The sequence below is a fragment of the Ranitomeya variabilis genome, chromosome 5, assembly GCF_051348905.1.
Source record: "Ranitomeya variabilis isolate aRanVar5 chromosome 5, aRanVar5.hap1, whole genome shotgun sequence".
Taxonomy (NCBI): domain Eukaryota; kingdom Metazoa; phylum Chordata; class Amphibia; order Anura; family Dendrobatidae; genus Ranitomeya; species Ranitomeya variabilis.
Window position 1 is genome coordinate 202012059 of NC_135236.1, and position 26401 is coordinate 202038459.

At 44.3% G+C, this 26401-nt stretch overlaps 1 long non-coding RNA gene across 1 annotated transcript; it reads right to left on the reverse strand.

Moving 5' to 3' along the window:
• Positions 1 to 17644: 17644 nt before the first annotated feature.
• Positions 17645 to 18963, reverse strand: LOC143773541 (uncharacterized). The gene is made up of 3 exons (XR_013215221.1): positions 18388 to 18963; positions 18252 to 18307; positions 17645 to 18147 (listed from the first exon to the last, which is right to left on the reverse strand). It is a non-coding gene; the product is annotated as an uncharacterized LOC143773541 (long non-coding RNA).
• Between the last annotated feature and the right edge of the window lie 7438 nt (positions 18964 to 26401).

Here is a 26401-nt window from a genome sequence, read left to right on the forward strand (position 1 = left end):
GATGCCTGCTGCGGCCCCTCCTCCACCTCCGCTTCTGAACTACTGCCGCCTGCACCCTGTTCCCCCAATGGCTGCCAATCGGGGTCAATAACTGGGTCATCTATTACCTCCTCTTCGAGCTCGTGTGCAACTTCGTCTGTGTCACTGTGTCGGTCGGTGGTATAGCGTTCGTGGCGGGGCAACATAGTCTCATCAGGGTCTGATTGTGGATCTGTACCCTGAGAGGGCAATGTGGTGGTCTGAGTCAAAGGAGCAGCATAGTACTCTGGCTGTGGCTGTGCATCAGTGCACTCCATGTCAGAATATACTTGTAATGGGCATGGCCTGTTAAATGTTTCACTTTCTAAGCCAGGGACGGTATGTGTAAAGAGCTCCATGGAGTGACCCGTTGTGTCGCCTGCTGCATCCTTCTCTCTTGTTGTAGTTTTTGCTGAGGAGGACAAGGAAGCGACTTGTCCCTGACCGTGAACATCCACAAGCGACGCGCTGCTTTTACATTTACCAGTTTCGGAAGAGGAGGCAAAAGAGCTAGAGGCTGAGTCTGCAATGTAAGCCAAAACTTGCTGTTGCTGCTCAGCCTTTAAAAGCGGTTTTCCTACTCCCAGAAAAGAGAGCGTTCGAGGCCTTGTGTAGCCTGACGACGAAACTGGCTCCACAGCTCCAGACTTAGGTGGAATATTTTTATCCCCACGACCACCTGATGCTCCACTACCACTACCATCATTACCAGCTGACAATGAACGCCCACGACGACCTCTTGCACCAGACTTCCTCATTGTTTAAAAATCGTAACCAAACTAACTTTATTTGTTGCTGTCAAACAACTTACACGGTGAGCTATAACTTCAGTATGATTTCAATATCCCTTAACAGGTTGGTGAGACCACAAGGAAAATCAGGCACAATGTTACACACTCTGTTTTCTGTGACACCAAATCACAGAGATGACACACACGCAGGACTGTCACTCAAGCACTAATGTCAATATTAATCTCCCACCTAATTTATTTTTTTTTTTTCTCTGTGAGACTTTAGAAACCAAATAATATTTAAAAAAAAAACAAAAAAACAAGGCTTTCTATGGCCCACTGAATGAGAGATGGCACGCACAGGAGTGGCACACAAGCCCTGACTGAGGCCAATATTTTTCTCCCACTGATTGATGTAGTGTTTTTGTGTTGAGGTTGATTTTAAAACACAAATGAAGGAAAAAAATAAAAAGGCTTTCTATGGCCCACAATTAGAGAGAGAGGTGGCACACCCAGGAGTCAAGACTGGCACACAAGCTGAAATGGCAATATTACTCTCCCACTGTTTTTTTATGTATTTTTTTTTTATTTTCAGGGAGACTTTAGAAACCAAATAATATTTTAAAAAAAAAAAAAAAACAAGGCTTTCTATGGCCCACTGAATGAGAGGGACAGAGGTGGCACACCCAGGAGTCAAGACTGGCACACAAGCTGAAATGGCAATATTACTCTCCCACTGTTTTTTTATGTATTTTTTTTTTTTATTTTCAGGGAGACTTTAGAAACCAAATAATATTAAAAAAACCAAAAAATAAATAGGCTTTCTATGGCCCACTGAATGAAAGGGAGAGAGGTGGCACACCCAGGAGTCAAGACTGGCACACAAGCTGAAAGGGCAATATTACTCTCCCACTGTTTTTTTATGTATTTTTTTTTTTTATTTTCAGGGAGACTTTAGAAACCAAATAATATTAAAAAAACCAAAAAATAAATAGGCTTTCTATGGCCCACAATTAGAGAGAGAGGTGGCAAACCCAGGAGTCAAGACTGGCACACAAGCTGAAATGGCAATATTACTCTCCCACTGTTTTTTTTATGTATTTTTTTTTTTTATTTTCAGGGAGACTTTAGAAACCAAATAATATTAAAAAAACCAAAAAATAAATAGGCTTTCTATGGCCCACTGAATGAAAGGGAGAGAGGTGGCACACCCAGGAGTCAAGACTGGCACACAAGCTGAAAGGGCAATATTACTCTCCCACTGTTTTTTTATGTATTTTTTTTTTTTATTTTCAGGGAGACTTTAGAAACCAAATAATATTAAAAAAACCAAAAAATAAATAGGCTTTCTATGGCCCACTGAATGAAAGGGAGAGAGGTGGCACACCCAGGAGTCAAGACTGGCACACAAGCTGAAAGGGCAATATTACTCTCCCACTGTTTTTTTATGTATTTTTTTATTTTATTTTCAGGGAGACTTTAGAAACCAAATAATATTAAAAAAACCAAAAAATAAATAGGCTTTCTATGGCCCACAATTAGAGAGAGAGGTGGCACACCCAGGAGTCAAGACTGGCACACAAGCTGAAATGGCAATATTACTCTCCCACTGTTTTTTTATGTTTTTTTTTTTTATTTTCAGGGAGACTTTAGAAACCAAATAATATTAAAAAAAAAACAAAAAAACAAGGCTTTCTATGGCCCACTGAATGAGAGGGAGAGAGGTGGCACACCCAGGAGTCAAGACTGGCACACAAGCTGAAATGGCAATATTACTCTCCCACTGTTTTTTTATGTATTTTTTTTTTTTATTTTCAGGGAGACTTTAGAAACCAAATAATATTAAAAAAACCAAAAAATAAATAGGCTTTCTATGGCCCACTGAATGAAAGGGAGAGAGGTGGCACACCCAGGAGTCAAGACTGGCACACAAGCTGAAAGGGCAATATTACTCTCCCACTGTTTTTTTATGTATTTTTTTTTTTTATTTTCAGGGAGACTTTAGAAACCAAATAATATTAAAAAAACCAAAAAATAAATAGGCTTTCTATGGCCCACAATTAGAGAGAGAGGTGGCACACCCAGGAGTCAAGACTGGCACACAAGCTGAAATGGCAATATTACTCTCCCACTGTTTTTTTATGTTTTTTTTTTTTATTTTCAGGGAGACTTTAGAAACCAAATAATATTAAAAAAAAAACAAAAAAACAAGGCTTTCTATGGCCCACTGAATGAGAGGGAGAGAGGTGGCACACCCAGGAGTCAAGACTGGCACACAAGCTGAAATGGCAATATTACTCTCCCACTGTTTTTTTATGTATTTTTTTTTTTTATTTTCAGGGAGACTTTAGAAACCAAATAATATTAAAAAAACCAAAAAATAAATAGGCTTTCTATGGCCCACTGAATGAAAGGGAGAGAGGTGGCACACCCAGGAGTCAAGACTGGCACACAAGCTGAAAGGGCAATATTACTCTCCCACTGTTTTTTTATGTTTTTTTTTTTTTTTCAGGGAGACTTTAGAAACCAAATAATATTAAAAAAAAAAAAAAAAATAGGCTTGCTATAGCCCACTGAATGAGAGATAGCACACACAGCAGTGGCACACAAGCCCTGACTGAGGCCAATATTTTTCTCCCACTGATTGATGTAGTGTTTTTGTGTTGAGGTAGATTTTAGAACACAAATCACGGAAAAAATAAATAGGCTTTCTATGGCCCACTGAATGAAAGGGAGAGAGGTGGCACACCCAGGAGTCAAGACTGGCACACAAGCTGAAAGGGCAATATTACTCTCCCACTGTTTTTTTATGTATTTTTTGTTTTTTCAGGGAGACTTTAGAAACCCAATAATATTTAAAAAAAAAAATAAATAGGCTTTCTATGGCCCACTGAATGAGAGGGAGAGAGGTGGCACACCCAGGAGTCAAGACTGGCACACAAGCTGAAAGGGCAATATTATTCTCCCACTGTTTTTTTAGGTTTTTTTTTTTTTTTTCAGGGAGAATTAGAAACCAAATAATATTAAAAAAAAAAAAAAAAAATAGGCTTTCTATAGCCCACTGAATGAGAGATAGCACACACAGCAGTGGCACACAAGCCCTGACTGAGGCCAATATTTTTCTCCCACTGATTGATGTACTGTTTTTGTGTTGAGGTAGATTTTAGAACACAAATCACGGAAAAAATAAATAGGCTTTCTATGGCCCACTCAGTGAGAGATGGCACACACAGGGATGGCACTGTAGCAGAAATGCCAATCTTAATCTCCCACAAAAAAAAAAAAACAAAAAAAAAAAAAAAACTGTCCTACAATTACTATCTCCCTGCAGTAATGTAAGCCAGGTATGGCAGGCAGCAATAGGAGTGGACTGATGCACAAATTAAATAAAAAGTGTGGAAAAACAGAAAAGATAGCTGTGCAGAAAGGAAGGAACAAGAGGATATGTGCTTTGAAAAAAGCAGTTGGTTTCCACAGTGGCGTACACACAGCAATACAGCTATCACGGAGCCTTCTAGGGCAGCCCAATGAGCTACAGCGCTGAGGGGAAAAAAAAAAAAAAATAGCTTCCACAGTCCCTGCACACCGAAGGTGGTGTTGGACAGTGGAAATCGCTGCAGCACAAGCGGTTTGGTGGTTAGTGGACCCTGCCTAACGCTCTCCCTGCTTCTGATGAAGCGGCAGCAACCTGTCCCTAAGCTCAGATCAGCAGCAGTAAGATGGCGGTCGGCGGGAACGCCCCTTTATAGCCCCTGTGACGCCGCAGACAGCAAGCCAATCACTGCAATGCCCTTCTCTAAGATGGTGGGGACCAGGATCTATGTCATCACGCTGCCCACACTCTGCGTTCACCTTCATTGGCTGAGAAATGGCGCTTTTCGCGTCATTGAAACGCGACTTTGGCGCGAAAGTCGCGTACCGCATGGCCGACAAGCACAGGGGTCGGATCGGGTTTCATGAGACGCCGACTTAGCCAAAAGTCGGCGACTTTTGAAAATGATCGACCCGTTTCGCTCAACCCTAATCACCAAGTCTGCACAGTCTGCGATTGGGGTGCAAAAGTCCTTGGAGTTCCATGACCTGTTCATTTTGATAAAAGATAGGCCATCTACACTTTCAGGGGACAGCAGGTTGCTCTTATTCATCAAGACACCACCAGCAGTGCTGAAGACACGTTCTGAGAGAACTCTGGTTGCCGCGCATGATAAAACCTCCAAGGCGTGTGAGTCGAGTTCAGGCCACTCATCCATTTTGGAAGACCAAAATGTGAAAGGGTCCAAACCCTCCCTGATTGTATTGATATTCAGTTCTAAATACTCCTACACCATCTTCTCCATTCGTTTACCACATGTAAGACTTGAACTCTGTTGTGCTGGTGCATGAGCAAGTCTAAAAAAAAATTGTCAAAGGACTCGCAGAAATTGCTTCTTCCATTAACACCACATCTGCTGCTAATGCTTTGGCAGTGACGAATTAATGTTCCAGAGGTTGGAAGTCTAGAGCTGCTATGTGAGCTGTGTGCTTCACTGCTGTGTTGGAGAAAAGCTCTCTGAGGCTATGTGCACACGTCAGGATTTCTAGCAGAAATTTTCCTGACAAAAACCGGACATTTCTGCCAAAAATCCGCATGCATTTTTTTCAGGTTTTTTCATGCGTTTTTGACGCATTTTTTTGTGCATTTTTTGTGCAGTTTTTTTTAAATGCATAGAATTGCAGGAAAAACGGGGAAAATCCGCAAAATTCATGAACATGCTGCTTTTTTTACCGTGATGCGTTTTTTTCGTGGATAAAAAAAAAAAAACATGTGCACAAAACATGCAGAATGCATTCTAAATGATAGGATGCATAATGTATGCATTTTTATTGGTTTTTACAGCGTTTTTATCCTGAAAAAACGCAAAAAAAACCGCAAAAAAACCTGAACATGTACACATACCCTTAAGCTTGTGTGAAAGCGTGTTTCAATACTGCAGCATTTGCAGGTCCCTTAACAGGGTAGAAAGCATCTGGCAAAATTTGATTTTATAAAGTGGAACTAAGAAAGTGACAACCCAGTAGTCAACAGTATTCCTAATCATAAGTATATGGGGATCATGATGTTGCAGATAGTACAGCAAGGAAGCAATCATATGCTTATGATGAGGTCCGAGCCCTTGCTGTTTTGGTGGCTTGATAACAATGAGGCTCGTTTAATCCATCCCCTCCAGCCAACAACAAACATCAGAGAGAGGACGATTATCCTCTTCATCTGACAGTTGCTCGAACATCAACTCTTCCTCATCCATTTGTTACTCGGATCTTGCACCTTCGATAACAGTTTGTCTGTTATTATTAGCCCCACTCGATCTCAGTAATCCACCCTCCCTTGGCATCTGCCAGTCCGACGACAGTCTGGAACTTAGAGATAATGTTATCCCTTCCGCATCCTCCTCTGTTTCCTCCTCTTCTTCTGGGACCACTATCTCTTCCCGAGGCTATTCATAGTCTGCTCCAGCATATTGATGACCAGAATAGTGATGCTGATGATGGCGTCATAAGCGTTAACCATCTCAGTAGTCATTTTGACACTGTGTAGAAGGGTGCAGAGGTCATTAATCTGTGCCCACTCTGTAAATGTGATATGCGCCATATCATTACTGCATTGGCCCAGGCTATACGACATGACATACTGAGTTAGGAAACATTGCTGCTGCCACAGTCTCTGCAACATGTGCAGAGTGGAATTCCACCATGCGGTATATGGCATATCAGCCTGTTAATGGCATGGACAAAGACCTCTGTATCGATGCAACTCGATGACCTGAGGGGTGCAAACATTGGAATTAAGCACACAGCTTATGAGCCTTCTGGAGCAGCTCACCGAAGCCAGGATAGTGGTGGAGAAAACTCTGTACCACCAAGGTTGAGGCATGTGTGTGAGCTTGCCTCACCGTAGGGCCACCACCAGGTTTGCACCATTATTGGACATGACTTTCCTGGGATGCAGGTTCAGGGAAGACAGCTATTGATCAAACTCGGCCTGGAGATCTGTCCACAACTCTTCAGCTGTATGACTGCGATCTCCAAGGCTTATCAATTTTAATAATGCCTGATTGTGGTGAGCCCTGGCTTCATGGTATGGAGGTGCTGTTGGAATGCGTGTCTCATCAAGGCAGAGGTTGAGGGTGCAGGTGGAGGCCCTAGAGGAGATAGAGTAGGAGGCAGAAGCAGTAAAGGAAGTGTTAAATGTAGAGGTTTGTCCTGCAAGCCTTTGGAATTGAAAGACTTGTGGAGCAGCGCCTGCGCACACAGCTACCAGAGTCACCCAGTGCCCAGTCAGCGAGATGTAACGCACTTAAGAATGCTTACTTGTCCAACTGTCTGTGGTGAATTTCACCCTGCCAGACAAAGGTTTAGTTAAGGAACATGTGATATTGTTTGTGACATGCTGGTGTAGTGCAGGCTAGGGTTGAGCGAAACGGATCAGACAAATTCAAAAATTGCCGACTTTCGGCAAAGTCGGGTTTCATGAAACCCGACCCGATCCTAGTATGGGATTGGCCATGCGGTCCGCGATCTTCGCGCCAAAGTTGCGTTTCATATGATGTGTTCAGCGCCATTTTTCAGCCAATGAAGGAGGACGCAGAGTGTGGGCAGCGTGATGACATAGGTCTCGGTCCCCACCATCTTAGAGAAGGGCATGACAGTGATTGGCTTGCTTTCTGCGGCATCACACGAGGTATAAAGGGGCATGCACGCCGACCGCCATCTTACTTCTGCCGATTTTAGCATAGGGAGAGGTTGCTGCAGCTTCATCAGAAGAAGGGATATAGTTAGGGAGGGGAGATTAACCCCCAAACCGCTTGTGCTGTAGCGATTTACACTGTCCTTTGTTTATAGTGTACACCTTTGTACAGTGTACACCATTGTTTTGCAGGGACAGTGGAGGCTATATTTTTGTGCATCAGCTCTGTAGCTTATTAGGCTGCCTTATAAGGCTCCCTGATAGCTGCATTGCTGTTTGCACGCTGCTGTGCAAACCAACTGCTTTTCTAAAAGCAAAAATCCTGTTGCTCCTTTCTGCACAGTTATCTTGTTTATTTGTCCACACTTTTGTGTGCAGCAGTCCTTTGTATTGCTGCCATACTTGTCCTGAGATCATTGTAGGGAGATTGAAATTGTACTACAGTCCATGTATTTTTTCATATATCTTCCAGCCACTTTCTGCCACATACATTGCGTTGTGTTATACAATGGGCCTGAGTTTTGGTGCAGTCCCCCAAAAAAAAGTGAGATTCAAATTGTCACAAAGTGGATATACGTCAGTTCTGTTAGTTTGTCGTATATCAGCCAGCCACGTTCTGCCACTTACATTGTGTTGTGTTATACACTGGGCCTGAGTTTTGGTGCAGTCTCCCCCCAAAAAAGGGAGATTCAAATTGTCACAAAGTGGATATATGTCAGTTCTGTTAGTTTGTCGTATATCAGCTAGCCACGTTCTGCCACTTACATTGTGTTGTGTTATACACTGGGCCTGAGTTTTGGTGCAGTCTCCCCCCAAAAAGGGAGAATCAAATTGTCACAAAGTGGATATACGTCAGTTCTGTTAGTTTTTCGTATATCAGCCAGCCACATTCTGCCACTTACATTGTGTTGTGTTATACACTGGGCCTGAGTTTTGGTGCAGTCTCCCCCAAAAAAGGGAGATTTAAATTCTCAACAAGTTTATATACACCTTCTACGTTGCTTTACAGTACCATATAATGGTTGTTATTTTGGTTAGATTTTCCCAAAAATGAGGAAGTCTGGTGGAAGAGGCCATGGGCGGTCGTAGCCAGCTGGTACTGATGGTGGTGGTGGTGGTGGAGCATCTGGTGTTAGTGGGAAAAGCAAAATAGCACCTAAGGCTGGAGGTGTTGAGCCAGCGTCATCGTCTGGCTACACAAGGCCTCGAAGGCTCCCTTATCTGGGAGTAGGAAAACCGCTTTTAAAGCCGGAGCAGCAGGAAAAAGTTTTGGCTTTCCTTGCTGACTCAGCCTCTAGCTCTTTCGCCTCCTCTTCAGAAAGTTCCACATCTAAAAGCAGCGAGTCGTCAGTGGATGCTCCCGGTCATGAACAAGACGTTTCCTTGTGTCCTTCACCCAAACCAAAAGTGAAGGATGCGTCAGGCGACACTACGGGTTACTCCATGGAGCTCTTTACACATACTGTGCCTGGGTTAGAAAAGGAAATTGTTAACTGCCCATTACAAGATGAATCGGACATGGAGTGCACTGATGCACAGCCACAGCTAGATTATTATGCTGTTCCATTGACTCAGATCACTACATTGCCCTCGCAGTGTACTCAGCCAGAATCTGACCCTGATGAGACTATGGTGCCCCATCCCGAACACTATAGCACCTTACACGGTGACACAGAGGAAGGTGCACATGACATTGAAGAGGAGGTGATAGATGACCCAGTTGTTGACCCAGATTGGCAGCCATTGGGGGAAGACGGTGCCACTGCCAGTAGCTCAGAAGCGGAGGTGGATGATCCACAGCAGCCATCTACATTGCAACAGCTGTCATCTGGCAGGCCCGTATCAGGCCAAAAACATTTGGAAAAAAAAAAAACAGTTTTAGGACAGCGTGGCCATCCGGTGAAAGTAGCACAGCATGCAATGCCTGAAAAGGTATTCGATAGTAGGAAGAGTGCAGTGTGGCAATTTTTTAACCCAGATCCGAATGATCCGTCAAAAGTTATCTGTAAGAAATGCTCAAATACCTTTAGCAGAGGGAAGAATCTTCAAAATTTAAATACAACGTGCATGCGTAGACATTTAACCAGCATGCACTTGCAAGCCTGGACTAACTACCAAACGTCACGTACTGTTGGTGCACCTGCTCAGAATGAAGGTAGTCAGCAACGCTACATTGCTTCCCTCACTGTAAGCCCACCGGTTAGGACACCACCAGCAGCAAATGTGGAGTTATCGTCTCAAGGCCAAAGCAGTCAGGGAATCACAAGGTTATTGGTAGAAAACACTGTATGTAGGCCAACGTTAAGAATACCATCACCAAACCACTCTCAATCCGCCATGTCCACCACCACCACCGCTAGTTCCACCATATGCTGCTCTCCAGTCCAGCTCACCCTACTAGAGACTCTCGTTAGGAAAAGAAAGTACTCCTCCTCTCATCCGCGTACACAGGGTTTGAACGCCCACATTGCTAGACTAATCTCGTTAGAGATGATGCCCTACCAGTTGGTTGAAAGTGAAGTTTTCAAAGACCTGATGGCCTACGCAGTACCATGCTATGACCTACCCAGTCAGCACTTCTTTGCGAGAAAATCCATCCCAGCCCTCCACCAGCATGTCAAAAACCGCATTGTCCATGCACTGAGGCAATCTGTCAGTGGAAAGGTGCACCTCACAACAGATGCATGGACCAGTAGGCATGGCCAGGGACATTACGTGTCCATCACGGCGCACTGGGTTAATGTGGTGGATGCAGGGTCCACAGGGGACAGCCATAATGGGACAGTTCTGCCTAGCCCACGGTCTAGAAAACAGTTGGCTGTAGGCATTCACCACCCCTCCTCCTCCTCCTCCTCCTCCTCCTACAGAAGCGAAAGCTCATCCACAGAGCGCAGGAGCACGACCACTCCATCCGCAGCTGCCAGTGTTGCACACGAGGTGTCCCATTATCGAACAGCTAGTGGTAAGCGTCAGCAGGCTGTGTTACAAATGAAGTGTTTGGGCGACAACAGACACACCGCGGAAGTACTGGCCGAGTACTTGCAGCAACAAACGCAGTCATGGCTGGACAGTGTACATCTTGAGGCAGGCAAGGTAGTCAGTGATAACGGAAGGAATTTTATGGCTGCCATAACCCTTTCAGAACTGAAACACATACCTTGCCTGGCTCACACCTTGAACCTGGTGGTGCAGTGCTTCCTCAAAAATTATCTGGAGTTACCAGCCCTGCTCCTGAAGGTGCGAAGACTTTGCTCGCACATCCACCGGTCGCCCGTACACTCCATCCGTATGCTGAACCATCAGCGATCGCTGAATCTTCCCCAGCTCCGCCTAATAATCGACGTTGCAACTAGCTGGAACTCCACACTGCACATGGTTCAGAGGCTGTGCGAACAGAGGCGTGCTGTAATTAATTTGTGGAAGGATACACATACACGGGCAGGCACTTGGATGGCGGAAATGGAGTTGTCTGGTGTGCAGTGGTCGAAGCTACAAGACCTCTGTCAAGTCCTTCAGTGTTTTTAGGAATGCACACGGCTGGTAAGTGCAGACGACACCATCATAAGCATGAGCATCCCACTAATGCGTCTGCTGATGCAAAGTTTGACACACATTAAGAAGCAGGCGTCTTCAGCCGAGGAGTAGGGAAGCCTTGATGACAGTCAGCCATTGTCTGCTCAGGGAACTCTCCTGGACGAGGTGGCGGATGAAGAGGAGGAGGAGGATGATGGGGATGAATATTTATGGGAGGAGGATGCTTCTCAGGGGGCAATAGAAACTGGTGGTGTTGCAAGGTCAGGTACAGGGTTTTTGCGGGACACAAGTGATGTTGATTTGCAAGAAAGTGCTCCTCAACCCAGAACAAGCAGTGAATTGACACCTGGAACATTGGCCCACATGGCTGGGTATGCCTTGCGTATCCTAAAAAGGGACCACCGCATTATCAAAATGATGACCAATGACGATTACTAGTTGGCCTGCCTCCTGGATCCACGATATAAAGGAAAATTACAAAATATCATGCCACATGAGAACCTTGAGGAGCAAATATTGGCTACCAAGCATGCAACTCTTGTAGACCATTTGGTTCAGGCATTCCCAGCACACAGCGGCGTTGATGGTTCTCAAAGGAGCCATAGGGGGCAACATGGCAGAGGTGTTAGAGGTGCACAAATCTGATGTGGCATTGGAGAGAGGGGTTTTATGACCAGGTTGTGGAGTGATTTCGCAATGACCGCTGACACGACAGGTACTGCTGCATCGATTCAAAGTGACAGGAAACAGCATTTCTCCAGTATGGTTACGAACTACTTTTCCTCACTTATCGATGTTCTCCCTCACAGGTCATTCCCCTTTGATTACTGGGCATCTAAAATAGACACCTGGCCTGAATTGGCAGAATATGCATTACAGGAGCTCGCTTGCCCTGCTGCTATTGTGCTATCAGAAAGAGTCTTCAGTGCTGCTGGTTCAATACTGACCGAAAAAAGGACACGTCTGGCTACCCGAAATGTTAATGATCTAACCTTCATTAAAATGAACCAATCATGGATTTTAAATTATTTGGCCCCACCTTCCCCTGCTGACACGTAGCTTGCCTGAAAAATGTTTTGCTTTTGGCCTCCTCTTACTGACTGCTCCAATTCCTCCATTTGCAGCTGCTGAATGTCCACCATAGGCAATTTTTATACCTCCCTAAATGGGCTGACTCCCCCCACAGGGCCTTGGTCACCACCTGGCTCAAGCACCCATGCGAGTGGCGTTTGCCTGGACAGGTGGGTGTGCCCACTCTTGGGTGACGGCACTGGCACAGGGTCCCTCATAGTACAATGAAGTGTCTCTGACGGTGGTGGTGCACAACCAACGTCAGACACACCATCGTAATATGAGGGGCCCTGTGCCAGTACCGCCGCCCACGAGAGAGTGTTCCCCCCAGCTTGAACAGTGCTCTACCACTTGCGATACTTACCTCTCCCTGCTCCACCACTGTGTAGTCTGGGCTGTTAAATCCTTCAATGGCACTGCCAATACAAATTTGTTGAAATGATAGATGATAGTTAAAATATACAGGGGCCCTGGCCTCCATTTAGACCAGTTAATACTTTGCGCCTACTACCACTGTCTGCTACTCAACAGAGGAGCCCACCCCTGTACCTAGCTATGCCACCTGTTTATTTATGAACAATTTTTTGGCAGACATTTAGCCCACTTTATTATTTGGGCCTACTAACTGTGTCTGCCACTCCTTACAGTTGTCCTCCGCTGAACAAAGCAATGCGCCTGTTTAGTCCTGTTACCAATTTTGAACTGAATTTAGCCTACTTTATTATTTGGGCCTACTAACTGTGTCTGCCCCTCATTACAGTTGTCCTCCACTGAACAAAGCAATGCCGCCTGTTTAGTCTTCTTACCAATTTTGAACTGCATTTAGCCTACTTAATTATTTGGGCCTACTAACTGTGTCTGCTATTCCTTACAGTTGTCCTCCGCTGAACAAAGCAATGCCGCCTGTTTAGTCCTGTTACCAATTTTGAACTGCATTTAGCCTACTTTGTTATTTAGGCCTACTAACTGTGTCTGCCCCTCATTACAGTTGTCCTCCGCTGAACAAAGCAATGCTGCCTGTTTAGTCCTGGTACCAATTTTGAACTGCATTTAGCCTACTTAATTATTTGGGCCTAATAACTGTGTCAGCCACTCATTACAGTTCTCCTCCAGTCAACAAAGCAATGCCGCCAGTTTAGTCCTGTTACCAATTTTGAACTGCATTTAGCCTACTTAGTTATTTGGGCCTACTTACAGTGCCTGCCCCTCATTACAGTTGTCCTCCACTGAACAAAGCAATGCCGCCAGTTTAGTCCTGTTACCAATTTTGAACTGCAGTTAGCCTACTTAATTATTTGGGCCTACTAACTGTGTCAGCCACTCATTACAGTTGTCCTCCACTGAACAAAGCAATGCCACCAGTTTAGTCCTGTTACCAATTTTGAACTGCATTTAGCCTACTTAATTATTTGGGCTTACTACCTGTGTCTGCCACTCCTTACAGTTGTCCTCCGCTGAACAAAGCAATGCCAACTGCTTAGTCCTGTTATCAATTTTGAACTGCATTTAGACCACTTTATTATTTGAGCCTACTAACTGTGTCTGCCACTCCTTACAGTATGTCCTCCGCTGAAGAAAGCAATGTCGCCAGTTTAGTCCTGTTACCAATTTTGAACTGCATTTAGCTCACTAAAGTGAGTCACTTTATTATTTGGGCCTACTAACTGTGTCTGCCACTCCTTACAGTTGTCCGCTGAACAAAGCAATGCCACCTGTTTAGTCCTGTTACCAATTTTGAACTGTATTTTGCCTACTTTATTATTTTGGCCTATTAACTGTGTTTCCTCCTCATCCTGCCCATTGCCCAGCCACTGCTAGATGAGTCTGCTGGTACATTGACCCAGACCACTACATTCCCCTTGCACTCTACACAGCCAGCATCTGAACCTGCTGAAAGTCAGGTTCCCCTGCCCACTCGTTGGCATTGACACTGGCACAGAGCCCCTCATAGTATGCAAAAGTGTCTCTGCCGGTGGGAGGCACCACCCGCCGTGAAACACACCGTTGTACTGTAAGGGGCCCTGTGCCAGTGCCTATGCCAACAAGTGGGCCCCCCTGCTTGCTCAGGATCACAGCACTTGCAAAGTTGAAATACTTACCTCTCCCTGCTCCACCGCCGTGATGTATTCCGCGTTTCCTGGGCCCACAAAAATCTTGAGCCAACCCTTCTCCCCACAACTTTAGCCAAATGAACCCCAGTTTTCAATGCCTAACTATTATTATTAAGTAAATTAAGATTGACAAGCTTCCGTAATAAGAATTGATGTTTTTGGCATTAAAATGGGCACTGTAGGTGTTTTCCTATCCTCCACTCAATGCCGACTTTGATTCCCCATTGACTTGCATTGGGTTTCGTGTTTCAGTCCCCCCCCCCCCGACTTTACACAATAATCGGCTGATTTCAAGCAATAATCGGCCAATTTCACCCGACCCGACTTTTGACAGTCGGGTTTTGCGAAACCCGACTCGATACGAAAAAAGTAAAAGTCGCTCAACCAACTCTAGTGCAGGCACCTCTTTCTTAGAAAAGTAAGGTCGACTGGGCAATTGTTACTGGGGGACTGCAACGGTCTTCAGATTTTGGATATCAAGTGTATCTACCAGGCAGAAGCATTTCCATGGCCAACAGATTGAAGATGGTGGAGATCAACTTCTTAGCTTTGCCATGCATAGGAGGAAACAGTCATTTACGTGACCACAACTGAGGAACCATGGGCTGGCTACAGTGCTGAAAATGGGCGGAGTGTGGTGAAGTAGACAAAATGCTGGACCCTGAGAGAGGTGCAGGCGAAGATGTTATGGTGAATTGAGAAAGTTGTGGTGTGCTCGTTCTCTGAGATCAGTCAAAAACAGCAGGCATGGCCCCTTCAATTACACCTGAAGGCAGGCTCTCCATCAGCGTGACTGGATCGGGTAAAGAACCAGAGGTTCTGTGGTTGAAGACCTGCATCTCAATAGTTAGTACTGTACCAGAGGAGGAGGAAGAAGCAGTAGATGCGATTAATGGGGTGGCTGATGATTTTTGAGGTCCGCTTGTCCACATTTTTGTGCAGTGGAATTCCCACAGTAACGTATGTTGATTGTGGATGTAAAGGTTCATTCATGTAGTAGTCAAATTATTGCACTTTTTACCTTGACAGATAACATGAGTTGGCTCATCCTTTACAGTGTCAAAAAAGTCCTAGGCTAGGCAACCCTTGCCACCCCTGCAAGTTACAGACCCACGGACTGCTGGTCACAGTGACAGTTGTGGCTGAGGATGCATTGCTTGTCGTGGCTGCATACCTATGTGTCTGTGAATTATGGCACAACATAACCTTGTCTTCTTCCTCAGATGACCTACTCAGCTGTGTGTCTCTATGATCACAACAACTGGGATCTAACACCTCATCATCATCATCCTCTGTGTTTTCACATTCCTTTTCCTTGGAGTCACCCTCCTCTTTTTCCTGCCCTGACAGCACAGTACAGTCCAGGAGAGCCTCAGATATCTGAGTCTTATGAGGGTCACCTCCGCCCCAGGGGTTAACATCTGATGATGAGGGTCAGGATGCTGTTCGGACCCTACTTCGTCCTGCCCTGGATCCAAGCTAAAAAAAATTTGGGCATCGGTGCAGATTTCCTCCTCTTGACTCTGTGAAGCTTTTGAGTACACTTCTGATGACCATGGCATAGAATGTGTAAACAGCTCTTCAGACTCACCCATCTGTAGTTCCGTACAGTCAGTAGTATGGTTGGAGAGATGGGACACGTGGGGAAGCAAGGGGAATTTGTGTGCAACCTCTGTGAACTGTACTGGGTATGATGTTGAGGTGGAGGAAAAGGAGGAAAGGCCACTTGAAGCTATGCTTGCCATCCACTCAAGCACATGCTCTTTCTGGGTCTCATCAACAAGGCGTACCATTGTGCATCTGCAAAAGAAAGGTAGTGGAGTAGCCCATCCAGTAACAGAAGTTGTCAGTTGTCTTTGCATAGGACGTGACGTTGTTGGTTCACTAGTGCTTTCACAAACATTATCACCTATCCCAAGTACACCTAGAACATCAATCCTAATTCACATTCCACCACAGTCTCACTTTTTCCCAGTCATGTTGCTCAGATCATGTGGTAGGAGCACAGTAGTAGCAACAAAAAATAATCTTTAAACTCTGCACCACATCTGCAAACAGCTGAATTTCAGCTACAGTAAATTCCGTGGTGAAATATGGCTTGCTGTATCGTGTTAGCCACAGACGAAAGAATTGTTTGAGTGTGAATGAGGCCTGTATGACAAAGAAGATATGCTACAAACAATTTGAATGTCTGATGTCCCCTATTGTATGACGCTAGGAACACAAGAATATTTTGGTGGCCTCTAGATCAGGCCTCTATAACACACTAGATGCTACAAACTATTTTAAAGTCAGGTCCCCTACTGCATGACACTAGGAACAGAATAATTTTTTGTGGCCTCTGGATCAGGCCTCAACAGCACACTAGATGCTACAAACTAATTTAAAGTCAGGTAACCTACTAGGAACAGAAAAAATTGTGACCTCTGGATCAGGCATCTATAACACACTATATGATGCAAGCTATTTTAAAGTCAGGTCCCCTTCTGTATGACACTAGGAACAGAAGGAATTTCTGATTGCCTCTGGATCAGATTTGTATAATACACTAGATGCTACAAACTATTTGAAAGTCAGGTCCCCTACTGCATGACACTAGGAACAGAAGGATTTTTAGGTGGCCTCCGGATCAGGCATCTATAACACACTAGATGCTACAAAGTATTTTAAAGTCAGGTCCCCTACTGTATGTGGATCGCCCCCAGGGTAGGGTGATGGGGTACTCGGCACCAGGTCCTTCGGTTCGGGGGATGTCACGGTGGCTGACCCGGTCTGTGGACCTCAGGGGTGTCGAGTAAAAGAGTTTATATATGGGAAAGGTGCAGTAAATAATGAGGAGACGGGTTTGCAGTCTTTTACCTTGTTTACTGAAGACTTCAGATGGTGTCCTCAGCCCGGAGCACCAAATGACAGGGCAGGCAGAATCCGGTCGGTCTGAAGGCAACTCCAGAGTCCCCTTTTCCAGGTGGGAATTCAGTAGCCTTCCTATGCGCCACTACACAGTGGGTCCTTAGTGCATTAGCCAGTAAGGTCCTCACTGATGTTATCTCTCTCTCTCTCTGTTCCCCGTGGTCGGATAGAACAAACCCATATGGCTGGTGACTTGAGACTTTGGTTAGGGACTCTAGCATGCCCCGGCCTCTGAGCGGTGTCACCATGCCTCCTAGGTATACAAGGGCGGACAGGCAACTTGGAATCACCTGCCCTGCCAGTCCCTGAAGCAAGGCGTAGAGCACTTACTTCCACGGTGCGCTGGCTACCGGATTCTGTGCCTCAGAGGGAAGCAGCTTGCTCCTGGCTGAACTCCCTCTAATATTCCTCTCCTGTGCTCTGCTTTCCTGCACACTCTCTGCAATATGTTCTCTTCCCAGGAGCGGTAGCACTTCATGCCACTGAGCTCCTCTTCCTCTGTCTTCCTGACAGGAACTGAACACTTATAGTAAATTGTAAAAAAGTCTCGCACTCAACTTAAATCTGATAGATTTATTGGTACTAAGGTAGCACTGGAAACGTTTCAGCTCTTATCGAGCTTTCATCAGTCACTACAACATTTGAAAGAAAGAAACTCATAAAATACAATGTGCAAAACAAAAAAACATATAAACCAAAGTATATACAGCTTTCCACAAGAGTTTAACAAAAGCCAGAATCATAATTATATCATAAGTATAGTATTGCAGAGGGTATACACTTATACATTCTCGCTCGATACATTGCGTGATTAATAGAGAAAACACACATACCGTGCTGTGCCTTATAGTGTGTCAGACGTGTCCTTATTTAGAATGCAGATCATGCATGATGCCTAGTGTAGCATAGAGAGAAGATAAAGTTTTATAGTTGTATAATAAGGGTCTCTGATGTTATGACTAAGACTAAATGGGGTTATACTCACAGTCAATGACTGCTACTAACGATTGCAGAGGTGATTCAATATATGAGGCAAGATGCTTCAGAGCTGTGGGATAATAGCGGCAGGGGAGGAAAAGGTATATATAAATACCCATTTTTGTGGTTATCACAGGTTGTCATATTAGGGTAACCCCCTTCTGTAGTAATTACCTTATATGCGTCATAGGTATAGTAGACCCAGTGTTAGACAGTTTCTTACATAGGCACTAGATGAGAATGCACCAGTAGCTTGTGAGTGCATATAGTGCTATTTGCATATATTGTGTCAGAGCTTAAAAGGTCATACCTGGGGAAGGGAAGCCGCCTGGATATATATATATTTATAGGGGCTAGAGAGAGTGCAAAAAGGAGATCGTCAGAGCGTTACCAGTTATTAGCATATATTGTGCCTGGGTGTAGCATGTCATACCTGATAAAGGAGCCGCCAGGGTGCATGTATCCACCTCTCGGACGCGGTATCCACCGCTTGTCTGAGGTGTATCAGGGGACCGCGCTTTTTATCATGCAGCTCACAAGCTGCACTGAAGTGCCGAAACCGGAAGTGATGTCAGACGCTGCAGTCAGGGCGGAAGTACCTGGCTGTGTGTGGTAAACTGAGGGCAAATGTTTAACTACAGAAGCGCTGCAGTAATACTGTATAAAAACGGGACGCTGTGTCAGCAGACGATTACAAAATGAAGTTTTAGCTGTGGGGATCTCTTTTTCAAGCTTGTATGTTAACGGTGTGACTACCCCATGTTGGAGGTGGGAGGGAGGTAGAGAAGGGGAGGGGAGAAAAAGGCGAAGATAGTACATATGCCTGCGAGTATGGTGGTAGTGATAACCTATGGGATCTATGGGCTCTATCCAGAGAACTAGTGGTAATCTGTGTCTTACTACCTACATATTACTCCACGCGGTGTGTGCTTTCAGTGCAGTACCTGGTGGTGTACATAGGTGAACTATAGAAAAGAAGAATTATTCGTGCTAAGAGTGCCGTCCATATGGGATCACATATCCGTGGTGAATGGTGGCGCAAAAAGTGGTGCTTGATCAGGTGGTATTTCATGATGTGCCAGCCGTTAATATAGACGGTTCTAAAAGACAAAGATCACAGTCAGTATATAAATACATCTTCCAACAGGTTTTTACATCATCAGTACACAGAGATAACCGGAGTAATAAACATTGTCATCACACAAATGCAGATCGCTCATATTCTCTATTTAGTCCTTTGGGTGATAATGTATCCAACATATGGATCCAGTAAGCCTCGCGTCTCTTAAGCATGAGTATTCTATTACCCCCCCTGCGTTGTTTGGGAACTTGCTCTAGGACCTGAAACCTCAATTGTGCAATATTGTGCTTTAATGCGTGAAAATGGTGGGGTAATGGAAGTAGGAGATTATTACAACGAATAGTAGATTTGTGCTTGGACACACGGTCCTTGATCGGTTGTGACGTCTCCCCCACATACAGTAGGCCGCAAGGGCATTTTATTACATACACCACATAAGTGGAATCGCACGTAAAGTATCCACGAATTTTGAACTCTTTTCCAGAATGTGGGTGTCTGACTACGTTGCCTCTTTGAACATTATTGCATTGGACGCAATGCAAGCAAGGGAAAGTACTTTCCCTAGGTGTACCCAGGAAACTGGGACAGAAACATAAGGAGAAACTTGTGTCCAAGCACAAATCTACTATTCGTTGTAATAATCTCCTACTTCCAATAAATCTATCAGATTTAAGTTGAGTGCGAGACTTTTTTACAATTTACTATACGGCTTGGGAACCTAGTCTCTGCACCAATACATAGCAGTGCACACGGTGTTTATTTATATAGGAACTGAACTCTGACTTCCTCCAGCCAGGAAGTTCACCCTAAACAGGCTTAGAGCTCCCCCTTCTGGTCTGGAGAAGTTGCATGTGTGTGATACCTGAATGTGTTTGTCTTTCATTGCCTTCAGACATGACATCACTTCTTCCGCTGAAAGGATAATGACATCACTGCGACGACCAGGACACTGGGGCGCCGCATATGATGTTACAGCGCTAAATGAGAAGGTGGGATACAGCAGGCTGTTTCACATTTAGCTAGTGAAAAAATATTATTTAGAATGCTAACCTCATGCATGGAGCACAATAGAAGCAGTGCACAGCACACTTATAGAACATGTGCCCTGCTGTCTTTGAATGTCGACCTCAGTAATGACAAAAAAAAAATTGTGGAAGGTAAATGTAACAGCCACCCTAGACACTAGATAGCTTCACTTTCTGACTGACATACAACCACATAGCTATCTAGCTAAAATCTTGCTGCTAACAGTGCTAGCATCAGGAACAGCCTCTCTGCGCAGTTACAGTGTCAAAATGGCACTAAAACAAGATGTCCGCTTTTTATAGGGAGAGGGACATGTGATTTCAGCAGCCAATGAGAGAAGCTGTTGTGTCAGGACATTGTGGATGTTTCCTGTGCCCTGATTGGCTAGCCGCAATGTGCCCACATAAAGTTAGGAAAAAGAAATATGCTGCTTACCAGAACGCCGCACCTCTGAGCTCTGCAAACCCTCTCCCCTTAACAAACACATGCCAACCGCTCATTATTCACCACCATTATAGTTGCTAAAGTGCTGAAAATACTTTTGCGGCAACGCAAATATTTTCCAGCACATTTTACCGAATGTTACCGATTTTTTTCCATTTTAAAAGTGTTTCTGATCACGATTCCGAATGTGCCATATTCGTGCCAAGTTTATGTTTGGTAAACGTTTTCCGAACAAATTCTCTCATTCCTAGTGGCCAAGAAGGATGTCCACATGCCAAAGTATCCAGGACTGAGTGACAAGAAAGTGCCCAGCCTCCATGTGATGAAGACCATGCAGTCTCTGAAGACCTGTGGGTATGTGAAGGAGAAGTTTGTCTGGCATCACTTCTATTGGTACCTAACAAATGAAGGGATCTAGTATCTGCTGATTTCCTGCATCTGCCCCTAGAGATCGTCCCGCTACTCTAAGATAAAGTCATATCGAAAGCGGCAGACCACGACCTAAAGGTTTGGAGGGCAAGCATCCTACCCGCTGGTCCCGTGGAGACCAACAGAGACACTTACAGACGCAGCACTGCTCCATGTGGTGCAGACAAGAAAGCAGAGACTGGCAGTGGAGCTACCACAGAAATTCAGTTTAGAGGAGACTTGGGACCTGGTCGCGGACAACAATCCTCATAGTGATGCGGCTCTTTATTCTTTCTGAATAAAACATTTTGAGTTACAAAAGTAAAAAGAATAAAATAAAAAATTACAAATCACCCCACTTTTCTCCAATTTCATCTTTTAAAGTCCAGTATACAGAAATATGAAATTATGTAACCAATGTGGTAAATGCGGTATAGAAAGAACAAAATTATAATGGCAGAATCACCACACCTCTTTAAAAAGAATGTAATAAAATATCAAAATGTCATATGTAACCCACATTAGTATAAATTAAAAGTGTCACATCACTATGACAAAAAAAGCCTCTATCAATGGAAAATATGGCTCCATCAATGGAAATTAAATTGTTGCATATCTCGGAAAATAGCAACCAATTTACTTCTACAAACATCTTTTTCTTTTCACCACTTTGAAAAAAAAATCTATGCTAGTTTGGTATTGCCATATGTATAGTGAACTGGAAAATCAAGGGCTGAACTGAAAATATTTTTTGAAAACATCAGTATTCTAAATTTTTATGCTTGGAACAGTTGCACTGACAGCAACAATTATGTGCCATCCATAGCGACATCAACAAATGTGATCATGTTTGGCTTAACTGGCAGATCTACCCCGGTAGTTTCATTTCAATGAAAAAATAGGCTTTGTATTAGAGATGAGTGAAACAATCTGCTGAAGATTGAAATTGAGTGACATTTTCTGAAATGTACAGCTTAATCTGATTTTGAGCATTTTGAGATTTTGTTTGCGGTTCACAAAGGCAAAAAAATTTTGCCAGCACCATTTTCAACACTTGTGAAGCATCAGAGCATGGACTCATTTGTCATGTCATGTGTCATTTTATGTTGCCACATGGGCTTGCCCATAATGCCCTGCATCTGTGACATCTTATAATTATTATACCTTGTATAGTGGTGATCAGTACCTGAGCAATTTGAGATCATTTGTTCCCAATGAAGCAGTTTGTACTGCAGACTCGTTTTCTATCTCGAGTCTCTCTTTCTCCATCTACAGAGTCTTTTCTTTCTCTCCTCTTTCTCTTTCTTCTGTAGACTGCATTTTCTTATGTCCAGCTGAGTTATCTCTCTCTCTCTTATACCTATACAGTGTAAGCTATTATGGTCAGAGGCATCCTGTCTCACACTCAACTCTAAAGTGTCAGCTCCTATGGTCATCATGTTCACTCTCTCTTTTCCCTCACATGTATTTTCCAGGCAATTACATGTTTTCCAGTACTGAGATTAAAGGCAAATTCAAATTTCCAAAGATCCGCTCATCTCTACTTTGCATTTTTGAACTGATTTCTATTTAATTTAAATGCTAACTAAATTGTAAAATTGGAAATATCCTAAGCTACAATATTTTTTTTTCTCTGCGGAACAAGAACTGAACTAAATTACATAGCAGTCTTCCTGTTGATGAAAATCAGGCAGCTGGGCAAAGATTAATAATTTTAATTTTCACCAGAAGATAATTGATTCATTTTAATTAATTAAGTAGACCATGCTATCCATCTCTTGAATGAAGAAATTGATCTAGTTATTCTAATTAGAATTTTATAAAAAATGAGTAGCGTTTTTTAAATGACTCACAACACTATATATTATATAAATATGTATATATATATATATATATATATATATATATATATATATATATATATATATATGTATATATCACATATGCATCTATCTTCACACATGTATAAATATATATATATATATATATATATATATATATATATATATATATATATATATATATACACTCACCGGCCACTTTATTAGGTACACCATGCTAGTAACGGGTTGGACCCCCTTTTGCCTTCAGAACTGCCTCAATTCTTCGTGGCATAGATTCAACAAGGTGCTGGAAGCATTCCTCAGAGATTTTGGTCCATATTGACATGATGGCATCACACAGTTGCCGCAGATTTGTCGGCTGCACATCCCAAAGATGCTCCATACAAGGCAGGATGGATCCATGCTTTCATGTTGTTTACGCCAAATTCTGACCCTACCATCCGAATGTCGCAGCAGAAATCGAGACTCATCAGACCAAGCAACGTTTTTCCAATCTTCTACTGTCCAATTTCGATGAGCTTGTACAAATTGTAGCCTCAGTTTCCTGTTCTTAGCTGAAAGGAGTGGTACCCGGTGTGGTCTTCTGCTGCTGTAGCCCATCTGCCTCAAAGTTCGATGCACTGTGCGTTCAGAGATGCTCTTAGGCCTACCTTGGTTGTAACGGGTGGCGATTTGAGTCGCTGTTGCCTTTCTATCAGCTCGAACCAGTCTGCCCATTCTCCTCTGACCTCTGGCATCAACAAGGCATTTCCGCCCACAGAACTGCCGCTCACTGGATTTTTTTTCTTTTTCGGACCATTCTCTGTAAACCCTAGAGATGGTTGTGCGTGAAAATCCCAGTAGATCAGCAGTTTCTGAAATACTCAGACCAGCCCTTCTGGCACCAACAACCATGCCACGTTCAAAGGCACTCAAATCACCTTTCTTCCCCATACTGATGCTCGGTTTGAACTGCAGGAGATTGTCTTGACCATGTCTACATGCCTAAATGCACTGAGTTGCCGCCATGTGATTGGCTGATTAGAAATTAAGTGTTAACAAAAAGTTGGACAGGTGTACCTAATAAAGTGGCCGGTGAGTGTATATATATATATATATATAGGGAAAAAAAACAACCAGCACTCCTAATGTGAACACGTGCACGCTGCAAACTGCATAATATAGATAAAAAAGAACACAGCAGCACATGTACATGAATCTAGGCCATGTGAAAACACAGACAAATATCCAATATGAATCATACTTCTCAAAAATATTTTTCACAAATTTTTTCAAAAATTGTTTTTTTCATAAAACTTACAGTAATAGATGAATTGAATGTTCTTAGCGCATAAATTGGCCAATTCTTGTGTGCCCATCAACCACGGCAAGGTGATCTCCTTCTGATGGGTCCTACTCTACCAAACATGCCACTCTTGGGCCACCAGCCTACAACTATGGACAAACATGTCACTCTAGGGCTAAACCTACAATTTATGGGCAGGTAGAGTTGATTACCGCCACCTGCAGGGTCAATGGGAGGAGTGCAAGATCAGCCTGGAAGCAGCCAGCATCCAGTTACTAAATAGAGGAAAAAAAACAACAACCAGCACTCCTAATGTGAACACATGCACGCTGCAAACTGCATAATATAGATAAAAAAGAACACAGCAGCACATGTACATGAATCTAGGCCATGTGAAAAGACAGACAAATATCCAATATGAATCATACTTCCCAAAAATATTTTTTCACAAATTTTTTCAAAAAAATTTTTTTTAATTGTTTGGGGAGAGAGGATAGATCTGCGGGTACCTCTGTAGTAGCAACCTGAACGCACTCCCTTTGACACCTACCCTCACAAGACTCACCCCATCCCAAAATTCTGCCTGAGGACCACTCGATATGTGGAGAGTGGTACCGTAACCAAGGTATTCCCAACAGAACTTCATCAATTCCCTCAGGTATGACGAGCAGAGATATTGTCTCCTGATGGGATGGCGACATGGACAGAGTAAAAGGAATGGTCTGGTGAGTTATCTGTGAGGCCAGTGTCGACCCATTCACCACTCGTACCGTAACTGGTTGCGCTAGCATAACTAGGGGTATTGCATGACGTTGGGCGAAGGCAGAAGACATAAAATTGCCCTCCGCCCCAGAGTCCACGCAGAGCTCTACTGAGTGGGAAGATGAGCCAATAATAATGTCCCCTTAAAGGACAATTTTGAGGCAAACGTCACCGTATCTAGTGTACCTCCACCGACTACCACTAGAGGCTGACATCTCCTCGATTGCTGGGAACATCTGGTGGCAAGATCTCCAGACTGCTGGCAAACATGACAGACCTTGGGTGCCCAAGCGGTCCGGGACTTAGAACCCGCTCGAGACACCTCCCTGGACTCATCTGACTCAGGAAACTGGACCGGAGATTCCAGAGGTTTGGCGAAGGTGGGAGCCAGCCGAAACCTCTGCCTACACTGGGCTCGCTCTAACATCCGCTCGTTAAAACGGAGGTCAATACGGGTAGAGACAGTTATTAACTCCTCCAGTGTGGCTGGAATCTCCCTAGTGGCCAGAGCGTCCTTAACGTGATCAGCCAGCCCCCTTCAAAATATGGGGATAAGGGCTTTATCCGACCACTCCAGCTCTGAAGCTAAAGTTCGGAAATGGATGGCAAATTGGCTGACCAAGGACTCACCCTGAGTTAATGCCAGCAGTTGGAGCGCCATATCATAGGTGACTTGAGGTCCTAGGAAGACCTGTTTCAGAGTGCTCAGAAACAACGGAGCACTCTGCACCACACGATCGTCACGCTACCACAGCGGCGTAGCCCATTCCAACGCCCTGTCCGACAAGAGGGACACAATAAATCCCACCTTAGCCCGCTCTGTGGGAAAACGTGCAGCCAGTAGCTCGAGGTGAATAGAGCACTGACTCACAAATCCCCTACAAGATCTGCTTTCTCCAGAAAATTTTTTGGGCAGCGGGAGGCGCAAAAATGTCGGAACAGGGGTGGCAATGGACAAGGTTGCTGCAGCCACGCTAGCAGCCTGTACAGCAACTGCGGAAATATCCACAGCTGAGGTTGAGCTCTTGAGAGCCGCCAACCTACCCTCCAGCTGCTGGATATACCGCAAAGATTGCTGTATGTCTGCCATTTACTAGCCAGACCCTGGCGCTAGTATTATGTTAGGGCTAGCGGAACGCACCAAATGAATATATAGATTTTATTATGATAGTTGCGTTCGCAGCCCGGGGTCCACAGTGCAGGAGAACCTGCTGCCAGCAAATAGCGGAACTAAATGGCGGTGTTAGCTAACTCTGTTACTTCATAGAGCAGCCGTGAACTCAAAGCACTGCGCCCTGTTAGACTCCACAGAGGCACAGGCTAACTGCCTAAACAAGAGCAGTCAGTGGTCATGCATGCACACGAAACTCCTCGCCGGAGGTGCCAGCATTCTAGGGGCTTATTTCGGCCAGGTCCCTGAATAACCAAGCATACAAACTCCTGCCGGAGGTGCCAGCATTCTAGGGGCTTATTT